This window comes from Nicotiana tabacum, chromosome 17, assembly GCF_000715075.1.
Source record: "Nicotiana tabacum cultivar K326 chromosome 17, ASM71507v2, whole genome shotgun sequence".
Lineage (NCBI taxonomy): Eukaryota > Viridiplantae > Streptophyta > Magnoliopsida > Solanales > Solanaceae > Nicotiana > Nicotiana tabacum.
In genome coordinates, this window is record NC_134096.1 from 34,046,351 (window position 1) to 34,058,010 (window position 11,660).

Consider the following 11,660-nt stretch of genomic DNA (forward strand, 5'->3'; position numbering starts at 1 on the left):
TGATTGAATGGAGCAACTCCGTCGGTCGATGCATATTATTTGCGTACCGCTGATACTTATCGCACCTTGTTACAAACGTTTCCGCTTGATCTTCCATTTTTGCCAATAATACCCTACTCTTATTAGAGTTTTCACCAGCGATCTTCCTCCGGCATGATTACCACAATGTCCATCATGTACTTCTCGCATCACATATTTAGATTTTGATGGTCCAAGGCACCGTGGTAGGGCCCCCCCAAACATTCTGCGATACAAATTACCTTCTATTAGCCAATATTGTGTGAAACGATCCGACTGTTTGTTTTGAGCTATAGCATGTCGTTCGATGGTTTGAGACCTTGAGTAGCTTCATTTAATGTATTATGACTTGCACGCATGGTTGGTTTTGATTTTCGAGAAGTTTGGAGTTGATTTGGAAGAATAGTTCTCAATTCGGAAGCTTTAAGTTGAAAGAGTTAGCCAAGGTTTGACTTTTGAGTAAATGACCTCGGATCGGAGTTTTGACGGTTCCGTTAGGTACGAATAGTAATTTTGGACTTAGGCATATGTCGAAATTTAGATTTGGAGGTCCGTAGGTTTATTTTATGCTTTTTGGCGAAAGTTGGAAGATTAGAGGTTTGGAAAGTTGATAGGTTTGACCGAGAGTTGACTTTGTTTATATCGGGTCCGAATTATGGTTCCATGTGTTGGTATAGGTCCGTTGTGTCATTTGAGACTTGCATGCAAAATTTGAGGTCATTCCGGGTTGATTTGGCATGGTTTGGCATGAGTTTTAGAAGTTTAAAAGTTCACTAGTTCATTAGGCTTTAATTGATGTGTGATTCATAGTTTTGATGTTGTTTGGTATGATTTGAGACCTCGAGTAGGTTTGTCTTATGCTTTGGGACTGGTTGGTGTGATTGGACGGGGTCACATGTGCCTCGGGTGAGTTTCGGATGGGTTTGGGATATGTCATGCTCTTATTTGATGTTTTGGCATCGTCTCTATGGGGATAAAGGGTAAAATATTGAGAAAACAACCTTTGGTTTTTTTATTATATTGAAACATTAGATCCGTATCATAATTATGGAACCATGACAATAAGAATATTCGAATTTTGAGGTCGTGTGATAGAGTTATGCATATTTCCGTATCGGGAAAGATTGTTGATTTTTGGTGCGAACTTTTGTTCTTCGAGAATGCGAGAGTGGTCCCGTGAATGCGAAAAAGGAATTCTGGGTTGACCATTCAATGAAAAAAAATTCGCTTCACAATCGCGAAGGTGTCCCGCAAAGGCAAAGAACAAAAATCACCTGGGGCGGTGTTTTAAATGGGCAGACCGAGCATTTTAGTACTTTGAGCATATCTTGAATTCTGGAGCTCTATTTGAGGTGATATTCACGGCGTCGTTCTCGTATCAACAAGGGGGTAACTGTATAACCTTATTTTTATGTTTTCCCATGATTATTTCCATTGGTTATTATTTTTATCCGTGTTGAACATTCTCATTAGATTTTGCTAATGCTTCTATGAGAAAAGGTAAGAATGCTTCTTTTGGTAGTTTGATTGATGTTGTTCCCATATGTGCTATCGGTCCCTCCGGCTTAGTCAAAACCATCCTCACTTCTTGGGGTGTTGTTGTCGACCCCCTGAGCCATTTGATTTGCGGAGCACTGAGAGGAATCGGGCCCCTTTCGTTCGCTTTATTGGAGGCGCCTGACAAAGCTTGTTTCAACTCCGTAATCACGCGATCCTACCTTGATAGGTGTTTCATGATTGCTTTTTGTTGTTTTCTTGAGATTTTTACTGTTTCCATGACATGTTTCTCCTCCGCATCATCGGTAGTTGGCTCTCGCACATACCGAGGGTACCGTGCTTCACAAACCGGGATTGTTTCATCACCCTTGTTACAAGTGTCACATATTGAATCATGATGTTGGGACAATTCCTCGTGCCTCTCTACGTTGTGCGTGATGTTGATATCATTAGCTGTCATATCTTTTTTTTACTAAGGAAAGAATCAAAACAAGTTAGTAATAAAAGTAAGGATCAAAGCAGTTACGCAAATGTCTAAGCCCCACGTTGGGCGATAAATCCTTGATTTGAGGGTTAATTCATGGATGAAATTGGATGATTTTCTGGATATAGACTATATAAGTTATGGGTAATATTTAGTTTTGATAATTTTTGGAATCCGGGCACGTGGGAACGGGGGTTGACTTTTTTAGCGGAGTTGGAAATTATTATAAATTATTATATTATGAGTGTTGGACTATATCTTGATTAGTTTGCACGTTGTTTGATTAGTTTCGGATCGTCTGGCGTCGGTTGAGGTGTTGAGTGGCGTTGGAGCATGTCATCGGATTTCGGAGTGAGGTAAGTCTCATGTCTAACCTTATGAGGGGAAACTACCCCATAGGTATTGTATTTGTTATGTGCTACTTGTTATGGGAGTTACATACATACGAGGTGACGAGAGTCCATACGTAGCTAAAGTCATGCTCATGTCCGGGTAGACTTAGGACTTTATCATACGATATTTGTACTACCTGAACTTAACTTGTTAGTTTAATTACCAAAAACTTATATATGTAATTTGATTAGAGATCATGTTAGAACGAACCTCATTACCTTGAGGTGTTTGGAAGAATATTTGATAACTGTTAACAGTTATGCTTACTTTGTGTTCCTATTCTTATGTTGCAAATACATGGCTCGCAATTTGATAGGTTTCTTATCTTCCTATGGATCGGGCCGAACGCCTCGATAGTATATTTGAGATGTATTTATGGTTCGCACCGGTCGACCCTCGGCAGTATACATATTATTCTGGATCGGGTTGTACGACCTCGACATAACTCCTGCGTAATATCACTAGGAGTCTGAATAATCATGAGATTTCCCTTTTAGTTGAGACCTGGCATTTATAGGATATTCCTTATCTGTTTGAGATAGCACTTAATATTCCTTACCTGTTGAGATAGTATATGAGATTTGAGAAATTTATATTGTCATAAATATGGAGGATTTTTGTTAGTTACAATTCTTACCTCATTACAGCTGTTGTGTTGCTTATTCATTTATAATTTAATATATTGATTCATTGGACCACTAGTAAGTGTCAATATCGACCCATCGTCACTACTTCTCCAGGGATAGGCTAGATACTTATTGGGTACGCGTTGATTTACGTACTCATGCTAAACTTCTGCACTTATTGTGCAGGTATACTTCTAATAGTCATTTGGGCGCAAGGGCAAAACTATTGAGGGGACTTTTGACTGAGATGCATCCCATGATATGATCCGTAGCACACGGAGTTTCCGTCGTATTCATTTATGTTATCCTATTTATTTTGTATTCCTGACAGATGTTGTATTGGTATTGCATAACCTACTATATGCTCATGCAATTGTGACATCGGATTTTAGGATATTCTAGTATATATTAATGGTTTTACTTAAATATTGTCACTTTTTTTATTTTATATCTTACTAATATTGTATGTATCTATAATTTTCAATGCATTAATTTCTTTATTTAACAAAATTCATGATTTCAAAAATAATAACATTAATAAGTAAGTTGATAGTTCACTATTGGCTTTCCTAACGGCGACGTTGGGCACCATCATGACTTATAGAGGGAATTAGATCGTGACAGCTTGGTATCAGAGCTCTAGGTTCACTTGGGTCTCACGAGTCATGAGCAAGTCTAGTAGAGTCTTGCAGATCGGTACGGAGACAACTATACTTATCTTCGAGAGGCTACTGAGTTGTTAGGAGAACATTCCTTTCTTGATTCCTCGTCGTGCAACTTGATTTCATTAAAGCTTATCTCTTCATTTCCTTCCTACCCATTCTTATACGATGTTTAGTAAATCGAGGAGTTATAGTGGTGATGCAGATATGGTGCATGATATTTTTCCCTGCGTATTCGGGCGGACTATCATCGCCGCCTTGTGGAGCGGTGTTCTGTCATTTCAGCCCAGTGTTAGTGTTGCCTATGATTTTGAGGCTATGCACAGTGTATTGTGATGTTCATGTGTTGTTATCACGTAGTGCTAGTGTAAATTGAAGGATGCTTGATTATGTGTCGCGGAAGTGAATGACTCGAGAGGAGGATTTTTCGGTTCATGGTTTAGAGGTTCGACATTTAATCCCAGCGGTGGAGAGGCAATTGGACTATAGATTTTTAGGCTTTGGTTGGCGGAATAAAGAGATTGGATATTTTCGAACTTGGTGGAAATCTTGTTTATGTTATGGTGTTGTCGTTCGTGTTTGGACGCATTAAGGCTCGCCAGTATGACAGTCTTCATTGTTTTGCATGTGGGGCACGATGTTGTGAAATGGTATCTAAAGTGTGGCTATCGAGGATGACGGTGTGTTGCAACTGAAGGGTCAAATCGGTATTTCTAGTGTCGATGGATCGAGGAAAATGATCTTAGGGAGGCTTAGAGTTGATGGTAATCTATTTGTTCGGTCGTGATGGCACCGGATACCGCTGTCAGGTAAGCCAAAAATAAATACTTAATTTGATTCTCATTTTAATATTTTTGAAGTCATATTTTCCTTCAATTAAATAGTAAAAGATGGAATTCATAGTGTATATAATAATATTCTTAACAATTTCAATACAGAACAACCCATAATCACCCCAAAACCCGGTATCACAAGTGCATGAGCATCAAGTAGGAATGTAAAATAAAATACAGCATCTGTCCGGAATACAAATTTGGACAGGAGAAATATAAATACTCTGAAGGAGACTCTGCCGGCTGCGGGTCGTAATATGGAATGCAGCTCATGTAAATCCCCGCATGCATACACGCCTCTGCTCTCACAAGGCCACTAGTTACATATGTACCTGCACAAAAATGTGCAGCAAGTGTAGTATGAGTACATAATCAACGTGTACCCAGTAAGTATCTAGCCTAACCTCAGAGGAGTAGTGACGAGGGGTGGACATCGACACTCACTAGTGGTCCAATAACATCAGGTACAGTAAAGAAGTAAGTAAACATGAGGCAGAGTAAATAAATGAGATAAACAAGTATAAATCACGTGGTACAAATCCCCTCTTTACGAGGAACTCAAGCTCTCCATTAGAAATTCCCTCCTTAACCGGAGCATACATATAGATATAGTGGATCTCATCAGATAGATTGTCATAACTCAAATCGGGAAAACTCACAGATACACTGGCTTCTTGCCAAATATTACGCACGATTCCATGAGGATATGATATAGGAAATGCCGAGGCGTACGACCCGATCCAACATAAATATTTAAACAGTGCACTGCCGAGGGTCGAACGGCACAAACCATAGATGCATCTATTAAACTGTCGAGGCGAACGGCCCACTCCCATGAGAGTGTGGTACATAAATCCTACCGAGGCGATCGGCCCGATCCTATAAGAGTGAAATACATAATCCTGCCTAGGCGAACGATCCGATCCCATAAGAGTGATATACATAATCCTGCCGAGACAAACGGCCCGATCCCATTAGAATAAGAAGCTTTGACGGGTCCTTGACCCCACTCACGAATATACGTGTGAGTTGTAATTTCTTTAACAAAAACCTTTCAATGAAGTATATATATCATGGAAATATGCCGTAAGAGGAGTAAAGTTATTCGGTGACTAATCATGAATTCGTGAAGTTTCTACAATAGCAAGTCTAGTCTCAAGTAGAAATGTAAAACAGAGGAATATAATAGGCGAGAAAATTCTCAAATAGTGCAGCTACATCATAATGTGAACCTAAGCCTACCCGAACAATAACATAAATGTAGCTACGTACGGGCTCTCGTCACCTCGCGCATACGTAGCCCCCACAACAAGTAGCACATATTAACATATAACACCTAGGGGCATTTTCCCCCTCACAGAGTTAGACAGGAGACTTACCTCGTCTCAAAGCTTACTTTCCGGTTAAAAATTGTGCTTTAAATCCTCAACTCGGCGCCAAATGATTGAAGCTAATCAAATGTTATATAAAATATTCAATACATGCTCAAGAGTTCACATCTTAGCTATTAAAGTGATTTTCCAACTCAAATTGAAGAATTCCTAAAATTCACCACCGGGCCCACGATCACCGATTCCGAAAATTTTCGAAGATAACCACTACCCATAACATCATGAACTCAAATATATGATTTGTTCTCAATTCCATGCCCTAATTCGGGGTCGAAATCCAAAAATATAAATTTCTAGGTTTCTTTCAAAATCCCACAATTTCTATCAATTTTCATACTTGAATCCATGTAAAAACCATGTATTTAACTCACAATGTGAAGAAATCACTTACCCCATTATAGTTGATGAAGCTGGCACTCCAAAAGTACTCCAAAATTGACTCCCATGGACGAAATGAAGAGAAAATGAGCCAAACCCCCGATTTAAAGAGAACACACTGCCCAACGTTCATCGCACCTGCGGTGACCTGACCGCTTCTGCGGCTACGTAGGTGCGGTCCAAATTCCGCCCATGCGGTCCTCACTTTCCAGCCAAGAACTCGCATATGCAGAAGTCTTTTTGCTTTTGCGGGCATCGCAGGTGCGACCTGCTCTCGCGCATCTGCACATTTTTACACACCAGTTGCAGCTGCAGCTGCCTCGCTATTGCGCACCCGTAGGTAAGCTGCTCCAGTCCGCTTCTGCGGCTCCCCCAGCTCCAGTCCATTCTCTCTTCTGCAAGCATTTCACTGCACCCGTGATCTCTGCACCTGCAGCCAAAATTACGCAGGTGCGATTACACCAGAAGCATTATGCTTCAGCAATTCCTAAGCCTACAAAATTGATCTGTTAACCTTCCGGAATCCACCCGACGCCATCAGGACCCCAACCAATTATACCAAAAAGTCCTAAACCACAATACATAATTAGTCGAGCCTTCAAATCACGCCACACAACATTGAAATCATGAATCACACCCCAATTCAAGCTTGATGAACTTTAGAACTTCAAACTTCTACATTCGATACCAAAACCTTACAAATCACATCCGATTGACCTCAAATTTCGCACACAAGTCACATTCGACATTATGGACCTACTCCAACTTTTGGAATCGGAATCCGACCCTAATATCAAAAAGTCCATTCCCGGTCAAAATTTGCGAAAACCTTTAAATTTCTAACTTTCGCCAAAAGACCCCGAATTGAACTACGGACCTCCAAGTCCACTTCCGGATGCGCTCCCAATACCAGAATCATCATACGGAGCTATTCCCAGACTCAGAATCCCAAACGGACATCAATAACATTGAAATACACCTCAACCCAATTTTTATGAAATTCTTCAAAAATGCCAACTTTTACAATAGGCGTCGAAATGCTCCCGGGTCATCCAAAATCATCATACAAACCTGTTGGAATCTTCAAATCCCGATTCCAAGATCGTTTACTCAAAAATCACACTTTAGTCAATTCCTCCAACTTAAAGCTTTCGAAATTAGAATATTTTTTCCAAATCAACTCTGAACTTCCTGAAATTAAATTCCGACCACGCGTACAAGTCATAATGCCTGAAGTGAAGCTACTCAAGGCCTCAAACCGCCGAACAACGTGCTAAAGCTCAAAACGACCAGTCGGGTCGTTATACGAAAGATGAGAAAGGACATGGAGGATTATTTCATGCGCTGGTTGAATTGTTAGCAAATCAAGTACGAGCAGTAGAGATCGAGTAATTTCTTAGGAATATGGGTTAACCGGAATGGGAGTGGAATCATATCATTTGGACTTTTGGTGGTAAGATAGACACATGCTTTGAGAAAGTTTAGAGTGATTGAGGTCATGGTTGACAAATGACTAAGTATATGTATTCTGTTTGGTGCAGTGGTTTCTGTACTTAGGAAGTTTGAACGTGAAGGGAAGAGTTTGTCTGGAAAGTAGAGGAACGTGAATACTTGATCATCTTTTTTGGGATACAACATGACTTCAAGTTCTGGAACGCATTGTTGGATCTTTAGTGGGTGTTAATGGAAATGAATGGACTCTTAGAGATAGTGGGCGAGTGTGGGCTCAAGAGCAGGTTAGTAATTGAATAATTTCTAATGAAGTTCCTATAAAGGGTTCTACTTTCTATTCAGCGGGATGCATGTACTACGATGTGGGCTTGGATCGCATGAAGAAGATGTTGCGACTCCTAGGAGGTTGAGTGTGCGTTTGGGGCTAGTAATTTGGGGTATGTCACTATTAGTGCAACAAAAGATTGTGAGAATTTGGTTGAGTAACAATGTGAGATCATGGTAACTGAGAAGGAGGAGTAATTGTAGTTCTGGATTTATATGGTTATCTCTTAAAGCTAAATGGGGGAGCTTATCGTTTATGATTAGGTCACGTGGTTATGTGCCTTGGAAGATTCAGGTTATCGATATGTTGGTGGATTAGTTATGACTATGGGAAGAAAACATCAAGGGTAATTTGAGTAATGGATTTGATGGATGTGTGCGACGTATAACCTTATTGATATGTATGGGTTGTGGAATGATTCAGATTTTAAACTTCTGGTGGATGTGATGTACAAGGGAAAAGATTCATCTGGTTGCTTCAATGGAGTGCACATATTCAAACAGAGCACTAGTTAATTGGTTAAATAATCGGAACTAGATTAGAGTGGGCGACTCTCAATAATAGTCCTAGTGAATTCAAGATTTAAGGTGTGGAGCTTAAGAATTTTTGGGTTCGTTATATGGCTAAAGATTGGGTTTTGCAACAGAGTATGAAGGGTACTTGGAGTATTCTATATTATCATCGGGTGTGCGGTGTAGTGTTAGAGAAATGGGAGAAATAGCTTCAGATTTGCTGAAGATATAATCAACGCATGTGTATCAGCTAGAGATACTATTAAGTGCATGAGGGGGCATAAAACGGCTTATAGATGTTGAGATGATGTGGTCTTGTGATTTGGGTCACTTGGGATGAGTGTTGATTGAGGTTCGTTATGTGTTTGAATAAAGGTATTATTTCAAAGGCAAGTCAACAGTAAATTAGAAGAAGCCGAATCAGTCTAGTAGTGATTTGGATCAGCATAGTTAAGGAAAAGATCGGTTCCTTCGGTGTGGTAAGGCTATACAGGTGATTCGTGGCTGAACATGCAGGCTCGACAACCTCCGTAATCTGATTTATTTGGAGGTATTTGATTCTGATGGTTTTGTAATGTGTAAATGGGTCCCGGAAGAGTAATGACAGTTTAAAACACGACTTGAGGTTTGCATTTTCTGCAGTTATGGGAAGTTAGTTATGTGTTGCAGTTCTTCTTTTTAGATAAGTTAAGTGAAAGGTTTCTAGCCGTCGAAGTATTTATTCTACTAGTGGTTCAAGAGTTATGATGAGATTCTTGTACTCTCGCGTAGCAACATGATAGGTGCAGTGAGCGGTATGGAATTGGAACTTGAGGATCAAGGTTGTGATCTAGTTTTGATAGGAATGTCACGAGCTCGGAAGAGCTGGGGAGAGATCTCGGGTATTTAGAGTATGCTAGCGCTATTTTTGTGTCGCCCGAGAATGGTATTCCGTGGAAGAGGCATTGTCTATTGGATCACAGATTCTTGAATTGCATTACAGAAATAGTACGGTTGGTAGCCATGGATGTGCAGATTTTGCTACCCGGTGCGGAAAGTTGTGGGAGTATCTCCCACGGGATGACCATATATGTATGATGTGTTAGTTATTTAAGTGGCAGAGATTGAAATCAGGTATGGAGATTCTGGTATTGTCACTGATGGGAGAGTTTATGTCTGTAAGACACTCTATTCCCTTGTTGTGGACTGTGGAAGTTGTTATGGATTAGACGGTAGATCGTATGTGACATGGATAGGGTCATTGGGGATGTTTGTAAGGTCGTTGACCTATTTTGGGATGACTAAAATCGGTTGTGAGGTCAATAGGTAGGCCTAAGCGTGGTGTATGTTATTCCTGCCTTCGTCTATTTCAGGTGCTACTTTTTTATGCCATGTGGGTTGTGAGACTGTTTGATTATTCACACGTGTGTTGTGATCTTGTGTAGCTTGTGGTGTTATATGAGCGAAATGGCCCTCAAGACGTAAGTTGTTTATTTCACCTTAGTCATGCTAGGCATTTTGTAGCACGTGGCTCTATCTGTCTCCCAAGGGTTGTGTTTATGCACTTGGCGTGCTAGAAAGTTTATGATAACTTTTACAAAGTATAGATGAGACAACCTCCAATGTATGATGTTGTATGTGTCACGCCCCAAACCTAGGGAGACGTGGCTGGCACCTGGTGCCATACTCAGCCCGAGCGTACCACTTTGTTATTGTGAACTCTAGAGGGGTATCCCTCAACTTAGGCCGACGAGGCCTACCTGTAAACTGACAATACCAATCAAGGCCGATGTGGCCATATTCTGAATCATCTGAAAATAACATATCTCTCATTTGAGGGGTAAACATACCCAAAAGCTCATATACATAACTGTGTAGGCCGACGAGGCCGCCATGAATCTCTCCAACCAGCAATACCAAACTGAACATATACACAGGGCTGGAAAGGCAACAATACTGATATACAAAATACAATGGACTCGTCTACAAGCCTCTAGAGATAATTGAATTGTATCATGGTCGGGACATGGCCTCGGCCTACCCATCAAACCTGTATATATAAAATGGACTTCAAGGTCTAAACCTGGTAACTCTGAGGAAGTGGAGCTTACCAACCAAGCTTTTGTTTGACTCTGTCTACTAGAAAAGTCTATCCAACTGTCTATCAGGACCTGCAGGCATGAAAGGCATCGTCCACAGCAAAAGGGATGTCCGTACGAAATAATGTACCGAGTATGTAAAGCAACAAGATAACTCAAAGGTGAAACTGAACTGATAATATAATAACTAAAAGTAACTGGGAGTCAAAGATAATCTGAGGATATGCTTACCTTCTGATACTGACTCAACTCTCTCAATATAGTAAGTAAAATAGTTGTCCGGACCTATAAGGCTCGGTACGTGTAACAGCTCTACCGTAGTAGGCTCACTCATAGGCTCTCGGCCATACTAGGCTCTGTATCTCGTCCATTCTGGGCTCGCTCATAGGCGCTCAGCCACAGTAGGCTTGGTATATAACTTACCATCTGATCAGAGGTTTCCCAATAGGGGCCTGCCCATCGATTATAGCTCGATGGTGGTGAAAATACTGTAATACTGTATATATATAGAGACTCTCTACTTTCTATATTGTATATATATATATATATATAGACCCTCTGCTCTCTTGACTGAATAAAGACAAAACTAAATTGAATATGAAGTCTCGATAAGGAATAATATTGTAACTTATGAGACTAGAATAAGGTGAATAAATTCAGGAATACGATCTTCTCTTTATGTCTCGTTATCAAACACATGTAGTTACGAGATCATGCCAAAATGAAGGAAAGGTTTAGCCTTAACATACCTTAACTCCATTGAGCCCTTAATACCTCCCAAGAAATTCTTCAACCAACTCAATTTAATCTACCATAACATAAGGAGATTCAAAATCAGTGCTGAGTAAAGGCTAAGTCCGCAACTTAAACTAGTAGCTCGTTTATGTAAATTTGGGCAGCACATTCCCTATAACAAGGGCCTTCTCCAATACCATATACCAAAAACAACAACAACTAGAGCAATACAATAAGAACAACATCAATAATAGGGCAAAAAATATTTCATTAACA